This window comes from Paralichthys olivaceus, chromosome 4 (assembly GCF_024713975.1).
Source record: "Paralichthys olivaceus isolate ysfri-2021 chromosome 4, ASM2471397v2, whole genome shotgun sequence".
Classification (NCBI taxonomy): Eukaryota; Metazoa; Chordata; class Actinopteri; order Pleuronectiformes; family Paralichthyidae; genus Paralichthys; species Paralichthys olivaceus.
In genome coordinates, this window is record NC_091096.1 from 5,640,569 (window position 1) to 5,661,157 (window position 20,589).

The 20,589-nt window shown below is 40.9% G+C and overlaps 1 protein-coding gene and 1 long non-coding RNA gene across 2 annotated transcripts in view; one reads left to right on the forward strand and one right to left on the reverse strand.

Annotated features, from left to right (window-relative positions):
- Nucleotides 1-20,589, forward strand: part of LOC109637034 (transmembrane protein 132D) — a 200,081-nt gene that overhangs the window by 73,486 nt on the left and 106,006 nt on the right. The window lies entirely within an intron of this gene.
- LOC138407456 (uncharacterized) lies at nucleotides 10,891-16,082 on the reverse strand. Its single transcript, XR_011240853.1, has 2 exons — nucleotides 15,829-16,082; nucleotides 10,891-14,415 (listed from the first exon to the last, which is right to left on the reverse strand). It is a non-coding gene; the product is annotated as an uncharacterized lncRNA (long non-coding RNA).

Genomic DNA, 20,589 nt, shown 5'->3' on the forward strand with positions numbered 1-20,589 from the left:
TAAATACATTACATATGCTTGTTTGTATCAGTGTGATCATGCATTGCATATACTGTTTGCACCTCTGCTGCGGTTCCCCTCCGTGTTGTATGTGTATCACATGTGATGTGCGTATACTTTCTGTTGAGTCAGAGTGTGAATGTCGAGGGATGATAGGATTCTCATTGTCTTTGTTTGCCTCTGTGTTCTCTTCCCTCGCTCTTTATTTGGGTTTTTTGTGTCAGCGCCTTCCAACTCACAAATTCATTCTGTGCAGTGTTGAAAAGGCACAAAAGATAAAAATGAGAATTAGATTCATTTCTTTCATTTGGGATGAAGCCAATAATTACGCTTCCTGGGTGTTAAGAAAAGAAAAAAAAAGCCACACACTACTAACAAATTGGAAAGTATAACATTCACAAGGTGATTGTGTTGAGTTCCTTGTTTTTGTTGTTTGGTTTTATTGATTTAAATATTTCATGTTCTACTTTCTTCAGCTGGAACTGAAATGTTTTTAGCTAGCACATTATTTCATATATATTACATGCTATCATATTTTTTTCCTGAAATTACTCTTCTTTTCCAGGAGCATTGTACGTTAAGGTTTTTCTAAAACGTGTCAATTAGAACCAACTATTAATCAATGAAATTAAAATGTCATATAATGGTGGTATAAAAGTGTCTGACAGATAAAAAAAATACAGTAAATTTTAAAGGTTTAAAAAAAAATTAAAATGTGCAAACAGCAGCATAAGCCGTAAGAAATGAGGATTGAATTGTCATCATACTGCAGCTCTGCTACGCTCTCACTCACTCTCACTCACACACACAGACCTTTACATCACAATCAGGAGAAATCCAGTCACTCTGATGACCTGGTAGACCCTAAAAACATTTTTAAAGTTTTTAGGGTCTGAGGCAGACAGACAGCAACATTAACTTTCTGATTTAGCTGTGCATGTTCTCAAGGCCACGTGCATGCAGTCACTCTGATGCACATGAGAGTAAACTGCGATCATGTTCAGTGGGTGATCTCCATAAATCAACCCTCATTATCGGGCTGGGCAGTTCTCAGCAGAAAGAAGTTCTACTAGTTTTTATTCTGAAATAGCAACATGTCCACAAGCGTTGGGATCATTCTAGTGCACAGTCTGGTAACTGATACCAAACCGTTAACAATGATTTCTTTAGCAGATTAACCAACAGTATAAACAGGTCAAAATTCTTGTTGTCAATTATTAAATGGTTAATATATGACTAAATAAATGAAAACATAACACCCCAATATTTGTGTTCATAGTAAACTGTTTGGAGCTAAAAAATCCCTGTGTAGAGGAGGAATATGTTGTGGTAGAGGTCATTTAAACTGTGGCCACATGAAACACTGAGTTAATTATGTTCATCCACAACAACCATTACCTATGTTTTATTTTTAAAATACATCTTTTACCTTCCATGACACAGTAGCATTAAGCGCCAGAGAAACAATGGGGAAAGATTGATTATTTGTGTATCATCACTTAAATGATGCTTCTCTGCAGAAATATCTTCAATTTAATGTTGTTTTTGTATCCCAGTCTTTTCCAGGAAGCATCTCTATTGCTATTTGTCTTGATGTCTGGGACTTCCTGCTTCTATTTATCATGTTTTCTAAAGGAGATCCTTCATGTTCTCTGGATCAGAGATCATTTCTTTGTCTCTTCCCTACTGCAGTCTCTGCTTCTTCAGCAGCAGCACTCTAAATAATCACCAGAGCCATTAAATTGGGCTCAACATGGTATGTACTCACGCTCTACTACATACATTTCTGCAGCCTGCTGTCCTCTCGCAGCTCCATTATTCTCATAAAATTGCCACTTACCTTTTGCTTTAACATTCATCCATACTGTGATGGAGTCAGCAATATGGTTACTGTATTCAAACTGAATAAAAGAAAACATAGTGGAGAAGGGATTGGTAGGTAATTTTCTATATGATTCAGTAAGAAGGGACTGAACATATGATAAAGAGGCTGAGAATGAGAGTACGAGACTGTTTTGGAAAAAGTCTTATTTAAAACAAATCCCTTATATAGAGAAATGAATGACTAATAAAAAAGGAGAAACATCTAAATCATAAATGTTCTGTCCGTTAGTAAACCTGAGATAAAAAAAAAGACAATCCTCCTCATATCCTTGGTGCTGAAACTGGCCTTGCAGACCTGAAAGCTGCATTAAGTAATATTTACTATGTTAGCATTGGAGCAAATGACTCTGAGCGAGAGCAGTGGTGGAGATCTCGAGAATTTTGGAGCTTTCAGCCACTTAAGGTCAATGTCTGTTCAGTAAAGCAAAAATATTTTTGTACAGATTCAAAAGTCATTCACTTTTGTTTAAAAACTTTGATACTCGTTAAATCTGTCAAAGCGGTACATTTTTTATTGTTCTAGAAAATAAGTGTTTGCTGAAACATTAGTCTTCACACCTCGATTCATATCAAGGTTAATGGTGTGATTTTTGATTTTCGATTTTCTATCAGTGGTGTTTTGCGTTGAGTTGAGTAAGTAACACAGAGGTTCCATGGTAGAAAATGGACTGAGATCATGTCTAATATAAAACAGTTGTCTGGATGGAGATAGTTTTAGTTTTTACCAACATTTTGAAATTAAAACATTAGTTTGAATGATGCCCCAGATGTGTAGGTAGGTATCCTCAACACAATGTCGGTGACCCAGGGCCGGTGTGAGTCCACCAAGGATTTGGAACCAGGGTAAAGAAGTGAGGAGCTGAGCAGAGCCTTCAGACAAATGTTATCATCCGTTCTCCTGGATGAAGAATATAAGAAAATAAGAAAAACACTTCAGATTTACAGGAGCAGGTGTCATGGGATTAAAGAGGCTCGACCTGCTCATACATTCAAAGTCAGGGGAACGTTCTGTCAAGTGGTCAAGCTTATAGAATATTTTGGCCTTTAAAGCCCAATGAGAACTTTCCTGTGACAGTGGGATATCCAAATTAAGTTGAATTATTAAATTGACACTTAAATGCAGAGTACTGTGCATCTGTTGGCCTTGTTAAGTGTCTTACTCACTATCTGCAGTGTGTTGTTGTGTTAATTCTTATCCTTTTTTGTTGAGTTGATCCTCATCCTGAAATCCTTCATTCTTAGAAAGGATGATTTCATGGTGTTTCTAGTCACGAGTGTGAAGCAAAAGTTCAAGAGGTCATGACCATGAATATCTTAATGGAAGTCAGGGATTGAGGTAATACAGAGCCACATGCACACACATTCGACATGGAGAATATATGTTTTGGAATTACATACACACACAGACACAGTCCGACATAGAGACACACTCACCTTTGCTCCTGAAATGTGATTAAATTTGTAATCAGAAACTAATTTTCACATTTTCATAAATGACAGCGATCATTCACATATTTGAAAACAATGGAGAGTCATAGATTTATTTATTAGTCTGTGAATGTTGCAGCATGTCTCCTCCAGTATTAGCTGACACACACGTTATGTGGTGCACGTGTGAAACTGCTTTTCTGTTTCCCAATGGCAGGAGACAGACGGTGGAAATCCTGCTGAGTCTAGGAGGTCAGACTGGAGCCCAGAGTCGGTGGCTTTGTGGTTTAGCAAATAAAATTTCTTGTAGTCAGCAGCAGCAGCAGCAGCAGCCTGCCTGTACCACTGGAAACTACAGTGAAGCAAATCATGATTACATGTGAAGAACAAGAAAGTGACTGTTGCCATTGTGAGAGTAGGATCATCTCAGTATGTTTGGAAAACTCATAAACCCTGCCTCCTCCGTGTTAGTGGATGGGACTAAGTACACGTCAAATACACGTTTCTGTTCATTGTTTCTTGGTAAGTTTGGTTTAAATTGGTCACAGGTGTATGTGTACAAACAGCATCACTGTACAGAGTCTGGCCCCTGACGTGCACTGCAAGATGGCAGCACCCATATCCGGGATATTTTAGCTTAACCTTTGTATAACGTGATGAAGTGGAGATACGTTTTCCACCTTTATATACAGTCTATGATTAGACCTACATTTTTACTTCATACAATTTTGCTCATTTGATGGTGGTTTGCAAACCACATATTACTTCCCCTTGGAAAAGTGCATCAAACCGCTTTAATTAAAGAACTTGTAATTTATGTCACTTTCTTTGTGACGTGATGACTAAAGCCAGCGGCGCCAAAAAAGTAAAACGAAGGGGAAAAGTTAATTGAGTTTGTAGTTAAAAAGTTAATGGAATTCACACAACGCTGGGAGTTGTGAGTATAGAATTACTACAAATTTACTGTTCGAGGTAAAAACTGTTTGGATAAAAAATAAAGTCCCAATAATTCAAACATAATTGTTTTGTGGTTTGTTCAAGCACGTTCGAGTTTGCTGCCATTGCATTTCGAAAAATCTTGGATACATTTATGCACAGATAAAGATAGCATTACCCACGCTCAATAACCAGAGCTTTGAAATGGTTAGACCTAAAGTTCAAAGTTGCATAATTGTTATAAATCTCTATTTCAAGCACCTGAGGTATATTTCCCTTTCACTCCCTGGTGTTTAGTTGCTAAGGCAGTGAAACCAGTCACCACCATGATATGATGAACTAGTTATCTCTGTTGGACTGAACACATGAAGGCTGCTCACATCAACACCCACTCTATTTCTCTCTTCAACCCACACAGTCATTCAGTGGGCCTATCTGTTTATTCCCTTAATCCAGTCTGCACTATCATGCTGTCTACAGCACTCTCCCTGTACTTTCTCTCCTCCCTACCCTTCAATTTCCCTGTCACCTCCTCCCATTCTTTTCTTTCTCCTCCTGTTTTCTCCCTCGCTCTCTCTTTCCATCTCAAATCAGTCATGAATATTCACGAGGGTGTTATTTGCATTGCTGGCTCCTGAAAGAGGCTGAGTACACAAAGGTGACAGCCATCAACCTCGGCATAGCGCCGCTGTTTGTGTTTTGGGGGCTCTGCATGTGTCTGTGAGGGCGAGAAAGAAATAGACAGAGGTAGACACAGAGGAGGAAAACCGAGTGAAAGGAGGAGAGTCAGAGGAGAGGAGTGGGGGTTATGTGTGTTTTGGCTGCGGTGTCACTGGCGAAATGACTGACGTTATCACGTAAAATTATAATTAATATGTTTCTGAGTGCAAATGTGTTTGGATTGAATTTGAAACATTTTTGCTTTTTGAACTCGGTTATTGATATGACAGTGATCCTCTTTGTGGCTGCGTATGTGCTCACATGTTCATTTCGCTGTCGCTTCAGATAAAATTCCCCATCTTTCCCGCTCTTTTGACTGCTGACACTCTTCTGTCGCTTCTCTGTTTTTTCTCCTTCGCACGCCTCCATCGCTCTTTGAGTCTGGATCTGCCAACGCTAGTTTGAGGATGCTTGAAATGAAAATGCCTGGACGGTGATTGTGTTTTGTTTACTGGTGGTGCCACTCTTGTTTGCAGGATAGAAGAGCCCCATTTAGAAACAGAGCTGTCTTCCTCCTGCATCCTGGGGATGCACCACACGCTCATAGTAATGCATTTCAAGCAGAGTCGTGTGTGTGTGTGTTTTCCACTGGTTTGAGCATTTACCTCTAAGTTACCCCGAGAGTTATAAAAAGGAGTTTGGGGATAAGTTTGTTTTTATTTTAACAAGCTGAGGGGGGAACAGCTGATATTTTAACTAACTGAGAGAAATCCCCTCCTGCAGCTTTCCACGCTGAAATAACACTTTTATTTTCTTGGCCTGGGACCCAGGCTCATGAAAGCACATTGTGAGCTTTATTATTCTGGGACCCACTTGAAATAACCTACAGATGTTTGTATTGTAGAATTCCCATTTTTACTGTGCGCTGCATGAACTGCAGCGGCACTGCTGCTCAGGCTCCAGAGGTGGATCCTCTGGAAGTTACTAGACACTGTGTGTTGTGTGCGTTGGCTTTAAAAAGAATCCCTCTTGTTTTTGGAAATAATCGTGGGTGTAAATGCAGGACAGTTGCATGATAATGCAGCTTGGGACTGTGAAGATTAGGTTTTTCATTTGAAAAAATACCTGAGGAACGTCTTGGACAACAACTTTGTATTAAATGTTCTTTATTGAGCCAGTGTTACCGAACGTAAAGTTCACTGGTTGATGTAGCAACTGGGTTATACTGGTGTGGGCGGAGTAGATGCTGAACAGTTAACTTCTGGTGTGTCAGCTGAGTTGGTGAGGGGAAGAACCAGGTAGCTAAACCCAGCACACACACACACACACACACACGAAAATAGCCCATTATACAAAACCTAACCCTGTCTGTAGCGTGGAAATACCGATACCATGACATTTCCACAATTCTCGATACCCAATTCAATACCAAGGCCAAAACGAAACAATAAATCCCATTTACTTCAATACACAATCCATTATACAGTACTGTATATATATTTGAACATCGGAAAGAGCAACAGTGGCTATGTAGCCTTCAAATAATAAATGAAAAGAAAAGACTATTTATATAAAACAGATTATAAAAACAGAACAGTGGCATGTAGGAAAATTATGAGATTGCAGGTATAGCTCAAGGCTGCACACACACACACACACACACACACACACCTATATACTTGTGTGTATGAATTTATGTATATATGTATATTTATATTTTATATATGTATAGATATGTTAAACAACACATATGCGTGTTTGTGTGTGTGTAGAACTAGAATGTGTAGATCTCAAAAACATCTTCAGAACTAAAGCATTTACAGGTAAAAATAAAAAAGCGGGTCCTGACTGTTTTCTCCGCACAGAAAGTCTTATTTTTGCTCGATCAAGTGTGACTGTCTCTCTCTTCCTTTCAGTCGCAATTCAGCTGTGGAATGACTGTTGCATTTACCCACTGCACCAGTGAACAGCATCAAAATTGCCCAAAATTTGTTTCCCCGTGTTGTTGCAGAAAAAGCAGGTCCAACCACAGAGGACAAAAAAAAAAAAAATCAGCCTGTACAAACTTTCTGTGTCTTGGTTGTAGTAGCATGTGTCTCAGAAACAGAAGACCTGAGGAATAGTGAGTGCTTCAAGTTCAACTAATCTGTCTTTAAGATTTCCTTTCAGACCTGCTCACCGATGTGTATGAGTTTTGTTCTGAGCTGTGTAATCTCAGGCTGTTGTTCCTCATACCAGACACGTTACATCCCCATAGATTAGTTACAGTTTGTTGGACCTTTACACATAAATTCATAAATCGGTCACAGACGTCTTCAAGGATCTCACCAGCGTCTCACAGCAATTTCCTTTTTTTTCTTTTCTATTCCGTCACAGGACGCTGTTGCCTGTGTAATCTCTCGGTCGCTTGTAATGTCGTGATGTGAGAAACACAAGCTCGCTCCACTGTTGCGCTCGTTCTCCAGTCTCGCTGGATAGGAGCCTCACCTAAGGAGCCTGAAACTTTAATGATCAAGTTAATTATTAATGAAGGAATTGAAGAACCCCTGGAATCCTTTTAGATTTCACGGTGTGTAAGTGGTTATTGATGCCTCGGTCGGACCGCGTCTCACTGGATACCCATCTGCAAAGTATCCAGAACACTTTCAGTTAGTCCTTTTAAAGATGCAACACATGTTCGGAGGAATGCGACGCCTCTCCTCCGATGTGATGGTGAGACTCTCCGGTGACTGAGCCTTCTGTGACTTGTGTTTTCATAACAGTGAGTTTTCTCACTACTGGATCTGCTGTTATCTCACTGTCTTAGATTCATCTCTCATCCTGTCAACTTCGTTTTGTTTTTCCACAACTTTTTTTTGGAGTGTTTTGATGTCAATAACTATGTCAATTATTTGAACATATCCTCAGTTTATCATGATCAAGTTTGTTGTGAGGTGTTTTGGCCGTGAGGTGGAGTTAATTGTGTGCGTGAATAAAAATGGAATTTAGAACAGATGCTCCAGGATGCTGGGGTACGGTATGAAAACACGGTCGCCTCCCTGATTGACCGCTGCGGCTCATGTTTGCTCGTTTGTCAGTGCTAGTTTGCCCAGTTAATCTCCCCATTAAGCTCAGCAAGAACATTAGCCTCGCAAATTAGCACTGATGAATGGGCCATTATTCATCTCAAAATCTCCACTTTGACTCGGCTCTTCATTTTGTTTGTTTTTTTGTCTCTTCACACACCCACGACCCAATATTTACATTTTCCTTTATCGTTTCCAATAGTGAGACGTGAAGACCGTTGCATCAGAATACACCGAATTAAGAAAACTGTCTTCAAAATAGGTTACGATGCAGGATGAATACACGGAAAGGGAGGTTCTACTGTGCTAACCGCTTGTGCCATGAGTAGGAGTTCGATTTAACATTTGGAACTGAGTTATTGGTTGAGCAGCTTGTGTGGAAAACAAAGGCATCACCGAAGCCTCTGGTCTATTTTTTACAGTCTTTTATTCTCCCCTCCTCTCCACTATTCTAATCTTAGCAGGTCTTAACAATTATTGTTCCAGCACACACGCACACACACAGAACCTCTATCATCACATCCACACACTGTGAATTTTGTAAAGTAGCATGTGATATGCGGCTTGATCCCTCTCTTGTTCTTTGCCTCTAAAGGTATAGTCTCAATTCTGTTTTACATTCCAGCTATAGAGGGAAAAGCCACTCGAACGTGTGCGTGTGTGTGCATCTCTAAAGAACATGCAAATGGCACGCAGCCACGTATATATTTGGTACACACGGAGACAAAAGAAGAAACGCGTACACGGTGGAGTCTCTACGTGAACATGCACAGAGCTCCTGGGCCTGCAAAGCTTTTTGTCTGCTAGTATCTGAATCCCACAGAGAAAAAGAAAAAAAAAGAGAAATTCTTATGAGAAAAACAACGAGCATCAGAGAGAAAAGGATGATGTGCATGTGTGGAAGGAAAGTGGAGGAGTTGGAACAGGTAAGAGAGGAACAGAGAAGGGGATTTGGGCAGTAAAAGCAGTATCCATCTCCTTTATTTCTCTGTTTTCACTCAATCTGTTACTGACACAGTTTTTCTCCTCCTCCCTTTTGTCTTATTATCTCCTTTCCCCTGCTTTCTCATAATTCCCTTTGTTTATTGTCTATCTCACGTTCTCTTTGCCCTCTCCATTTCTCCTAATTAGTATTTATTTTGTGTGCAGAAAATTCAGCTAATTAATTGAAGTAGTCATCTCGTGATTAGTGTCAGAACATCCTCTTGGAGAGAATCCTCTTCATGGAACACGATCCAAAAAGATTTGTTACACTGACACACAAGGCCAACGCCCCAGAGGCAACAGACACGTTTTCTTCTCCGGGCTGCAAATTTAGCTTCGACGCGTGCGGAGGCGTCACAGACACTGACACCAGGTCCGTCCTCAACCTGACTGGATGGACTGTTAATTGTTTTCATAGTGCATTTTCTCCAGCATTAAGCAGAAAGCTTTTCAATTGGTTTGGAAGTCTCGTTTAAAGGGTCAGTTCACCAAAAAGATAAACAAAACGCACACAGTGTATTTCATGTGATGTGATCAGAGCCCTCGGGGAATCATGGACTCAGACTTCTCTTCTGTCAAAAAAGATGAGAAGCCTTTGAAAGTAAAACGTTCCTCACATTTTTAGGACTGTGACGGCTGATAAACTCCGTCTGCTGATGAATCTCATGTGATATGATCTAATGTGGATTTCAGCAGCTTTGCTTTTTGAGATATTAATGAACTCCTTCTTGTCCTCTTTGAGGCGATTGGGTTGTAGAGCACGTACTTCCACCTGCACATGATTGTCTAGTTCTTATAGTAGAAATGTAACAGACAAAAAGAAAGTGTAAGGATGGACAACCTGAATTATTTATTTATTTGTGGGTTATTATTATTATTTATTAAAACAGAGTGACAGAGAGTGAAAATAAAAAAATCCTAGATCACACTAAAATTGAATGGATTCCTCCCAGGAACCATCCCCCCACCAAGGCTGAAAGGATAAGATTTCTATTTGAGAGTGTGTGCCAGTGTGAAGTTTCGTCTAGATTTGCCACTGCCTGTTTATATCTTTTAATTACTTATATTTTTTATATTTTATATTTCATGTTTAATGCTGTTTGCACCGGGGATAAGAGGGAAACGCAATTTCAATTCTCTGTATGTCCTGCACATATGGCATTATTGATAATAAAGTTGACTTGACTTGTATATTTCTCTTGTACACACACATACACACGTGTAACTGGTTTTAATGTTGTGCCAGAACTGTTTATATAGCCATGGCCTGTGTGCAAAAAAAGTTAGCTCTGAGCCAACAGCAGTGTGTTTATAAATTCATTTTGAACTTTCAATCATTTTACATGGCTTTGTGTGTTTATTAGCTTTGATATACCTGTTTTAATTTTGAGGCCGATCAGTGTTCACAACAAATAACTTCATGGTGAGCAGCACATTTTGGAGTAAGTGAGAAAAACAGTGGGTAGTAAAAAAAAAAGACTGCTTGAGTCCAATGAATTTGCTGTTTGGCTGATGCAGAGTCACTGTGCTTGATCTGTGCCAGCATGAAGTAAAGGCAATAATGCAAGTTAATTGATTTAGGTGAGCAAGAACACACCAAACCGAGTGCTGAAGTAGTGGCTGTGAAATCCCCACGTAGAGGAGCGACGGGAAGGCCAGCAGGAGCTGAGGGGAGTGCAAATAGAAATGTAGAGCTGCAGACTTTTACTCTGGAGCGAGGAAAATACAAGGGGAGAAGAGAATTGAAGAATTCATGATTGAAATTAAATTACCGTAGTCTGAGAATTCTGTAACCGTTTTATCTGTATTTCGGTATCACACAACCTCCTCCAGGCAGCCCAGCTCTGGATAACCAGAAGACGGGTCATTTATTACTGATCATGAGTCCAAGTGGTCTAACCTCTTGATGGCATCTGATTTTCCTGCAACAGTCTTCCTGGTGGATTTGTTCCTGTGCGGCCCCCTTCTGCCAAGGAGCTTGAGGGCCCTGCAGAAGGTCTGGCAGAGCGTCTGCAGCCAGGTTCAATGGGCACGTAATGCACTTAGCTTCCTTGGCTTCCAGCACTCGCCGTGGATGCCTGTGTCCTTGGCTCTCTTTCTCTCCCGGGCCTCCTCTGAGACAGCCAATTCTGGCCGGACCACTTGCCCTGCCACTTGGACATCAGGTTAATGTTTGGTCTCAGTGCAGTCTCTATCATGGTGTTTGGAAACTCAAGCTGCCTCTGAGGAAATCATCTGATCTTTTCGGGTGCTCCTGGCTTCTCCTTCCCCTCGACAGAAGCAAACTACCTTCAGTGTCTTGAGCAGATGTTAACAAAGGGGAAATAGTTTAGCAGTTTTGAGCAGGTGTCACAGATGCAGACGTATAATCACAGATTTGTTGGATGTAGAAACATGAAGCCTGCTACTATTTCTGAAAATCAGTCTTCACTGAATTTTGATTTCGATCAAACGGCAGCTGAAACAGGGTTTTTGTTCTTGATGTAAAACCAAGAACAGAAATCCCCCTGCAGTGTGTGTGTGTGTGTGTGTGTGTGTGTGTGTGTGTGTGTGTGTGTGTGTGTGTGTGTGTGTGTGTGCTCTTTATTAGAAAGATTAAGATATAAAAGAATAGAGAGTGCGAGAAAGCAAGAAGTTGGGGACAGAGAGACAGTAATGAGTACTCCAGTGGAGAATGATAAGAGAGACGGAGGGAGAGTTGGTCTGCATAATGAGTCCTCCAGCATGGAGGTGGCATGTGGGAGGGATGGAGCGAAGGGAGGGAGGCAGGGACAAGCAGGACTGTTCCAGTGGAGAATAGAGAAAAGCAACAGAGGCATTTATTTTGATTCACAGAGAATGGTCGCTATAATGAGTTTTCCAGGGGACGGTTAGTCAGGTGGAAGACATGGAGGGGGCACAAAATGTTGCAAATTTCAATGCCATTATGGCCTTTGTGTAAAAAAAAATTGAAAATGAGTATCCAGAGACAAAAAGAACATCGATAAACAGGTTTAAGGTCTGAGCAGCATTTTTAAGGAGCCATCGCACACAAGTCGCTTAAAAAGACCATAAAATCTTTAGTAGCAAATTCAACAGTTCCCAGACATAATTTTTCAGTCCCACAGTGTGTCCACTACTGTGAATATATTTTCTTCACTTGTGTTATTTTGTCTGCAATTTAAAGGAAGTATCGCTGGTGAAAATAACTGCCCACCTCTTCTCATTTACACAGAAACAAACTGCAAACATACGATGCATTCGGTTAATGAGCTTGAGAGTAGAGGTGCTTAAATTGTCCAGAATTCACCAAATTTCACTTGAACTTCTCAGGCTTTGTCAGGCAAAGATGTTCTTCATCAGAAAAATATTATGAACACCCAACAATTGCTGTAAGTGTCTGAAAATTGAACATTTGTTTAATTGACTACTTCATCAAAACAATTATCAAGAAAAACGTCTGACTTCAAAATGGATCAGCATTTTGTTCTTGTGCTGTCCTTAACTTCTCGGGCACTTGTTAGAACAATGTGTGTGTGAGTCTGTGTTTGTGTGTGTGTGTGTGCGTGACTGATGTGTGATTGACAGCTAACATACATAAACACACTCACTTTCACACACAGCCGCACGCTCTCTCTTTCACACGCAACGTCAGTTTTAACAGATAGTGTAAGCTCAGCTGCCAGGATCTCGGTGACGCTTTAAGAACCAAACGCCGGGGGTTTGATGCTATAACTTGCTGTGCGTGTTTGTGTGTTTGTTCCCAGGAGCTGTCATTGTGTGATCAGCAGTGGGTGGCATGAGAGGAGGCCAGTGAAGAGGACAGGAAGAAAATAAAATTGAATAATACACTGCATTCATATGCATTCACAAACAGACTTTCAATATGTAGACGTTCCAAAATTAGCCTGTAGAAAGAAGCAGGGAAAAAGTTGGGCAAGGATTGTGTGCACGATGCTGAGTGACCAGAAAGCTGCTGATAAAATGGGATACGCACGCACAAACACACAAACACGCACAAACACATTGGGTGTGTCAGTTATCCTGCAGATGCATGCATGCAGTGAGCCAGACAGATAGACAGCTATCCAATCATCAGATTCCTAGCCAACCTGCCAGTCAGTTTGTCAGCTATCCAGTCATCCAGTCAAACAATCTCCCCATCCATCTCTCCAGTCAACCAGTTTGATGCACAGCCAGAGATGCAGGCAGCCATTTTGGTGACTATTCCTACAACCACGATCAGACGAGCACAAGACGCAGGCTGCACAGAGGATTACAGAGATTTTGCGACAGAGGTGCGGAGGGGATGAGAGTGGGTGACACCTATAGAGTTGGGTGAGGAGTTGCATAAGAGCCTCAGTTGTCGGAGTCTAATGGGAGATAGGGAGAGATCGAGGTAGGAGCTATAGAGGGAGGAAGAAACGAGGGAGTTTGATGGAAACGTGGGGGAGGCAAGTGTGAGGAGGATGAGAGGAACGAGTAGGTGTTGTTGATAGGAATTAAACGTAAGAAGGTGACACGAGCGAGATGGAAGCAGATAAAAGAAGTTGAGGAGGGAGGAGAGGATGAGAGGAGAAGATGGCAGCAAATGTGACCGTAGAGAGGAAACACGAAGCTAGTGATCGTCAGAGTTGAACAAGTTACCTGCAAACTCTCAATTAGTCATCACACTAATTATCAAAGTAATGTTTTTAGTAGCTTGTTGCGTCACTGCACTCAGCTCGGTCTGAGGCCCAGTTCCAATGGCTATCTGTCCTGAAATTTTAACATGTGAGCATCGGACCCCTCGTTACCTGCCATTATCTCATCACTAAAGCACAACTAATCCAAGAAAGTTCTGCCTTTGTTGCTCGAGGATGAAAGAACCCATTTGGAGGAGCATTTAAATTACAAAAACAACCTACCTGCTGTGATGCAATCTTCAAACGCAGCCTCAGAAGGAGGCAGGACACAGCTTGAGAGTCACATGACATGTTTTCTATATGTTCATCACTGAGCGACCTATTTCACATGCAGGCAAGTTATTTATTATTGATTATAGTTGTTTGAAGTAATCTTATCTATTCTCAGTGTCAGAATCCAACGACGATGGAAGTCACAGACAAATAGCTGTTTCTATAGTGTTTTTAAATCTGAGTAATATAAGATGTAATTGCTCCAAGGGCTTTTGCCTGGGGCCCCCAACCTGCGGGCCCCCAAAATGCATGAGACTGGAATGACACCATGATTCGACACGCCCATAAGTTTGGTAATTTTAGAGGTTTGGTTGAAGCTGAGAATATATTAATGTGTGTGTATGATGTGCCGGGAGGGTTGTGGGGGTTTGCACTTGAACTTTACTGTGGTGGTGGTGGGGGGTCTGTTTGGTTTGATGTCAGGGCCCCCCACGCCCCATTTGCCCAGAGCCACCTCAGTCCCTTGAGGCGCTCCTGAACATTTCCTATGGTTCTGCTCCATATCAGTCCCTGAGTCTGACCTGGAACACAGGGAAAGTTGAAAAAAAGTACATTTAATTTACGTAACTCTATTTGTCTTCTGTGTGCTTCTGCCTTCTTTATATACTTTTGCTCTGCTCTACTTCTTGCTTCCCTCCCTCGCTTTCCTCCTCCCTGATCGCTTTACCAGAAATTTCTGCTCCCGACAGGGGAGGAGGAGAAGAGGAGGATGAGACCAGGCTTTATCCATCATCATGATAAAAAAACAAAAAAACAAATGGATGTAGAGGGGGAGTTGGTGAGTGAGCACTGCCGACTGAAGACCACTGACTGAAGCGGGGAACACAACAGACGGGAGATAGGGTGTGACAGTTTGACTTGCAGTTTGTGAACAATCAGTTAAGGCTCTCCAGAGACTTTCAGAGGTTCAGCTGTGCAGCAGCTTTCTCGGAGCGATTTGTTTATATATTTCGGGTGAGTCATGCAGGAACATGTGCATGTTTAATATTCGCTGCTTCCCAAACCTCAGCCATCACGATGACTTACTAATACCACCCTTAACTTAAAAATAACATTGAGTACAGTCCTTGCTGTGGAAGTCGACCTTTCTTGTGAACATGAGGCTTCACCACATTTAAAGTAAAATGTTAAAGATCTGTTTGTTATTAAAATAGACAATGATCACAGCTCAACAACCACCATGGAGTTAAAGCAGTCAGCTAACTTGTCTGTGTTAGGATCTATCACTTCTTCTATGACACACTTGAGGCTTTGAGGATGATTTAAATATTTCATTTTGTTTGATCTAATAATGAGGTTGAATTGTTTTAATATGCAATGAGTATGAGCTGTTTATACTGACTGATACATTCATTCAGCTCTATAGGGCTGAGGGTTTAGAGTTAGAGTTTTTTTGTTGTTGTTTTTCTTAGGTATGATTTCGGTCATTCTAAATTTGATTTGGTTGACTACAATGATTATTCTGTTTTCTTTCTTACAAACATCTGCAAATCAACTTTCTTTAATCTGCAGACTCCTTCTTCCTCCGCCTCAACCTCACTGCATTTACTCTGATTTATTTTTTAGCTAATATTTCAGTGCGTCCTGCAGCACTGAAGCTTTCGTTTTGTATTGTAAACATTTTTAATAGACCCTTTTTATTCAGGGTGTACAATATATAATGTGGCCTATAATGTTGTCTGTTTCTTTACACATCAAATGCTGACACCGTTTCTTCGCCTCAAATACATGTTTCTTCAACTCAAAGAAACGCTGAGCACAACTTCAGCAGCCCTCTTCTTCACACTTATTTCCTTGCAAACATTCCCACTCGGGAGCTGCTCGGCACAACATTAGTCCTGTGTTGCTCTGCAGCTGGCAGGCCTGACGCCTCAGCATCAGCAGCTCGAGCTGTTAAAGAAGAGAAAAGACCCGTTTCACTTAGTTTGACTCACTTTCACTCTGAGCGGACTTTCCTCCCCAGGAGTCATCAGGAGCACGTGACGCAGCTCGGTTCTCTCCCCATTAGGCCTCCGCCACCTCTCTTTGTCATCTCGATGTTAACTTCATATCGCTGCATAGATGAGTCAGCTGTGGCGAATAAATTCACAGAGCTCGCTGAATGAGCTCCTGAAAGTCTACACTGGCTGTTATTGTTGAACGAGTTCCAAAGAGCTGACTCGCGAAGCGGAAACAAGCTTTCCGTCGGTGGCGCGTTGAATTAGTAGACTTAGGCAGGCTGGGAGTGGGGGAGAGGAGATGGGGGGGGTGTTATCACACTGCAGCACCTGGACCAGAGACGGGATGGGACAGAGACGTCTGTCAAACACACAAACGCACTGAGGCTGAGATACACATACACAAAGTGAAAGTAGAGCAGAAGAATACACAGCCAGACACTGTGAACTGTATTTGTTTCTCAATTCCTCTTCTACTCCTAAAGGTCATTGTGTCTGTCCTGTCGTTTCTTTTTCCCTCTTAATTCATCTCTCTGTCACTCCTCCCCTCCCTGTCCTCTCCCTGTCTTCTATCTCACCCCCTGTATCATTCCTCTATTTTTGTAATACAGTCTGTTACCTCCCATCATTTGCTGCCTTGTCTACTTTCTCCGACGCTTGACGTCTTTCTCCCTTGACTGTTTTCTTTAGCCTGAGCTTTATCAGGGTATGATATGTATGTGTATAGAATAATTAGGCTATTTATTTTTGGTACAAACTCTTAATTTCTCGTGTCATTTTGCACTAATGTTTTGCATCAAGGAATCAGATAACTTTTCCAATGTTGTCAGGTATTAGACGCTATTGACACAAAGGGGTTTAGAGCCTTAAGTTCAGTTATTTAAAAGAAGAAACTGAGTCTGGGCAGAGCTGAGGTTTGACCAAAAAGCAGCAACCACCATGTATAGATTTGATTTCACGATGTGTTTCTGTTTGCTTGATATTGGCTGGTAGAGTCGGCTGGTCTTCTTGAACATGACTTGTTTTACATGAATCAAATGTTCAAGTTTGAAAAGCTAGTAATTTTATCTTAATGGGACAATGCTAATTTCCTTGCAGCTTTAGGATGTTAATATTCATGAGTTCTCATAACTACTTCTACACCTGTCTGTTTGAAATTGGCTGTTTGCTCGGCCTGTGGTGAAGCTGGTTGCAGCTTTCTTTCTGAAATATATTGAATTTATCTCTGCACATCCTTGGGCCCTTAACGATACGAGCTGTATATCAGCTTATGATAAAATGAACGGTACTTGAGGTGAAAGAACCTCCGACAAACAGACAGAGATTTCTGGATGTTTGCATAAAGGTTTGTATTCAAAAGTTAGCCTTGTCAGATGGTTTATATAACTCAAGCTAAAATGAAATGATAAATTCAATTTAGAAAAGCTTCACATGTAGCAGTTATATTCTATTCATACTCAAATGTCTTTTTGCTCCATCCTCATTTCCCATGTTCTTCTGCACCTCATTGTCATTCCCCGTGCCTCACAGTTCATTCTGTTTCTGTCTCAACCTCCATGTTTTTAAATCTATTCTTGTTTTCCCTCTCTTTCAAATGCTGTAATAACACACAGGGTCATTCCTGGACAAAAAATAAGCTGAGACGTATTATCGCAATTATTTCATTTTATTGAACAAACTAGTTACGGTCACTCCACACCGTGTATTCATTAAAACACAACAAACTAAATCTCTCTCTCATATGATTGATTCTTTTGAGTAAAATCTTTCTTCATTGCTGCACATTCATTCATTGATTCAGCTCGTGCGGAGTGGCTCACTTTCTCTCGCGCTGACACACACACACACACACACACACAAACTTGGACAATGTCTGAAGAGCGGGAGGAGATGGCGGCGTGCTCGGTTTGGCTTGACTCGATTGGCAGTGCACAGCGAGAGGAGCAGTAAATTACTGACAGATCTGGTAAAAACTGTAGAAAAAACATGTTACGATCCAAACGTGTATGAAAAGACCCAAATACAATTCTGCCCCAAGCTTTTATCCAAACAAACGGTTGATCAATGTATCCGGTTTCCACTGTAATGTTATCTGTGAAAACAATTTCTAGAATTTTGTCAGGAGGTGGCACAAAATTGGACGGAGGCGGCCACCTCGCAATTCTCTAAGCAGGAAAAACCCTGCACACAGGCAAAAAAAACATGTGTGCAAAAATAGATGAAATGAATGAGTGATTCTGCTTCTTACAGGTGATACTGAAGCTCTGAAGAAAGAGCAGGATATTAAGTGCACCTCTGCTGCAGTTTTTAATTGTGGAAACAGTAATGGAACCCAGAGGTGCTGCATCTTTCACCCAGCATGAAACTGTTTTATTTCCATTTAGCTCGGTTTAAGATTAGCTGTAGAGCGACTGAAACCTAGATATACTGAGGAACTTTTCAGTTTTTCTTTGCTTAATGGTTTTTGGTGTAGTTAGAAATTCCCAAATTCAATAATTGACTCAGATATAGAAATTGAACTTGCCTCACTCACACCGTCATCTGTTTGTGGAATAATATACCGGGAGTTTTATGGTAAATGGAATGTATATGAAATATATATTTCCCATTCTTACACCACTCAAAGTTCTTTCAACAAAACCTTTACCATCGCTTTCATCCACACTGATGGCACAGTCGTCAGGAGCGATTTGAGGTTCAGTTTCTTGCCCAAAGACACTGGAAGACTTGCAGAGCCGTCATTAGCAGTAGTAGTTGCAGAAATGGACAAAACCAACGTCTAGACAATAATTTGAGACGTTTGTTTGTTGAGCTGCGGCTGCACCTGAGCTATAATTTCTCATTTTCACTTTAATGAGTGAATCACTGTGTTGCTGAGATCATTGACTATTTGCAAAGCTTCCTTGATGAGTCAGAACAGTCTGACATTCAAGATCTGATACTCACTTATTTATTCTAAGATACAGACTGATTTGAAACAAATTCTCAGTTTCATATAGTTCGACTCTCGTCTTTGATTCTCTGACCGTGAGGTTAATGAATGTAAGGCTTGTGTGTGGACATGATGCCGAATGTTTCAATGGAGCATCAAAATACTCGCTATAAGATAAGATCCGCTTTATTGATCCTTGTTACAGCTGCAGAAAGTCAAAAAGATGGTGTATATAAATAAAAATCGGCAAAAAAATAAAAAATTCAAATATATGTACATAATATAAACCTTCAACTACAGACGGATATTATGGGTTTATGCACCTCCATTAACATATGAAGGTGATGTAACCTTGAATTCCCTTGAAATGCAAATTTCTAAACAGCTTGAAATCTTGAAATTAAATTTATGCTTTGGAGTTTGTTAAGTATAAGCATAGAGCCAACACAGCGTATTGACTGTCATATATTTTTTTGCCGTCAGATAAATCTTGACCATTCTATATGCAGGGTATGTTTTGGGGTCTCCAGCTGGGCTCAACACGGGCTGTACTTCCTGTGTGGGTGTGTGTAGGTGTGTGTTTATAAGTGTCCTGTCAGCTCCAGTACCAACTGAGACGATCCAGCTTCACAAACCTATAGACCTTAAGCTCTCGTCCACTTCACCTGTTCCCACTGATCTGTGTGTGAATGAGTGTTTGTGTGCTGGTGTGAGCCGTCTGCCTCGCAGTGCTCCTCTGTGTGGACAACAAGCTGATACGACACATATTGTTGTCGCACTCACACCCAGAAACACATCTCTGACTCCAGTGGCTGCCGTCTTATCTCTGAGTCTCTGCTCCCAGCTGTGTTTGTTGATGTAACCTGCTGTTTGCTGGTTTTGCCGACATGTGTATTTGTTTGTTCGGTCTGCCAGCCGGTGCTTCGGTTACCATTGTTATAGCCCACTTGGCGATTCTCTTGGCTGAGGGAAGGTGACGGTGACATGTGTTTTTGTTTGCGCAAAGTTTTTAAATGTGTGAGTGTAATTATAGCATTCACAATAGGGTAAGGCATTTGGTCGTGATGGTTAAAGGGATAGAGAGAAAAAAGAAGATTCACTCATTATCTACTCACCACTATGCTGATGGAGGGGTGGCCATGTTTGGAGTTCTCAGTGGTAAACAGTGTTGCAGCCAAATCCAATACAACTGAAGTTAAGTTTCGGTGAACTATCCTTTTAAAGACAAGTAAGCGTGTGTTGTAGTCTTCACTAAAGCACTGTTAGACTGCTCGTTCTCAGGATGATAGTAGTAGAAATACATGCAGCTCTGGAGTCAGAAATACCTGCAGGATGAAGAGAGGGAGGAAAAGCACAAACTGGGAGAGACACAATAATGTAATGACATGCAGAAGTCTGATATAGATGCACAGGGCAAAGAGAAAAGAAAGAAAGAGAGAGAGGATTATCCTCTCATTGCATCCCCTCACTTGGAAGGTATGAGGTAATTTTGGATCTCATCCACTCATAATAAATGAGAAGCTAAAGTCTGAAATTTGTATCTTTTCCTCCTAATGAACTGCCTGGATAAGTGAGATGATGGAGAGATGGATCAATGGGCTTTGATCTGTTCTGAAAACTTTTACCTAAAACTTTTTTAACACTGCACATGATCAGCAGCAAACTCCATATGTTTATTTAGGCCCCATCCTCACTCTTGGGTACTTGGGTATCGAACCTGAAGAATGTAAATTACTATGATGATAAATGTTTATCTGTTTGTGTGGAATAGAATTAATTCCTTAAATCAAGGAATGATGTAAAAAAAAAAAAAAAAACAGATTAAA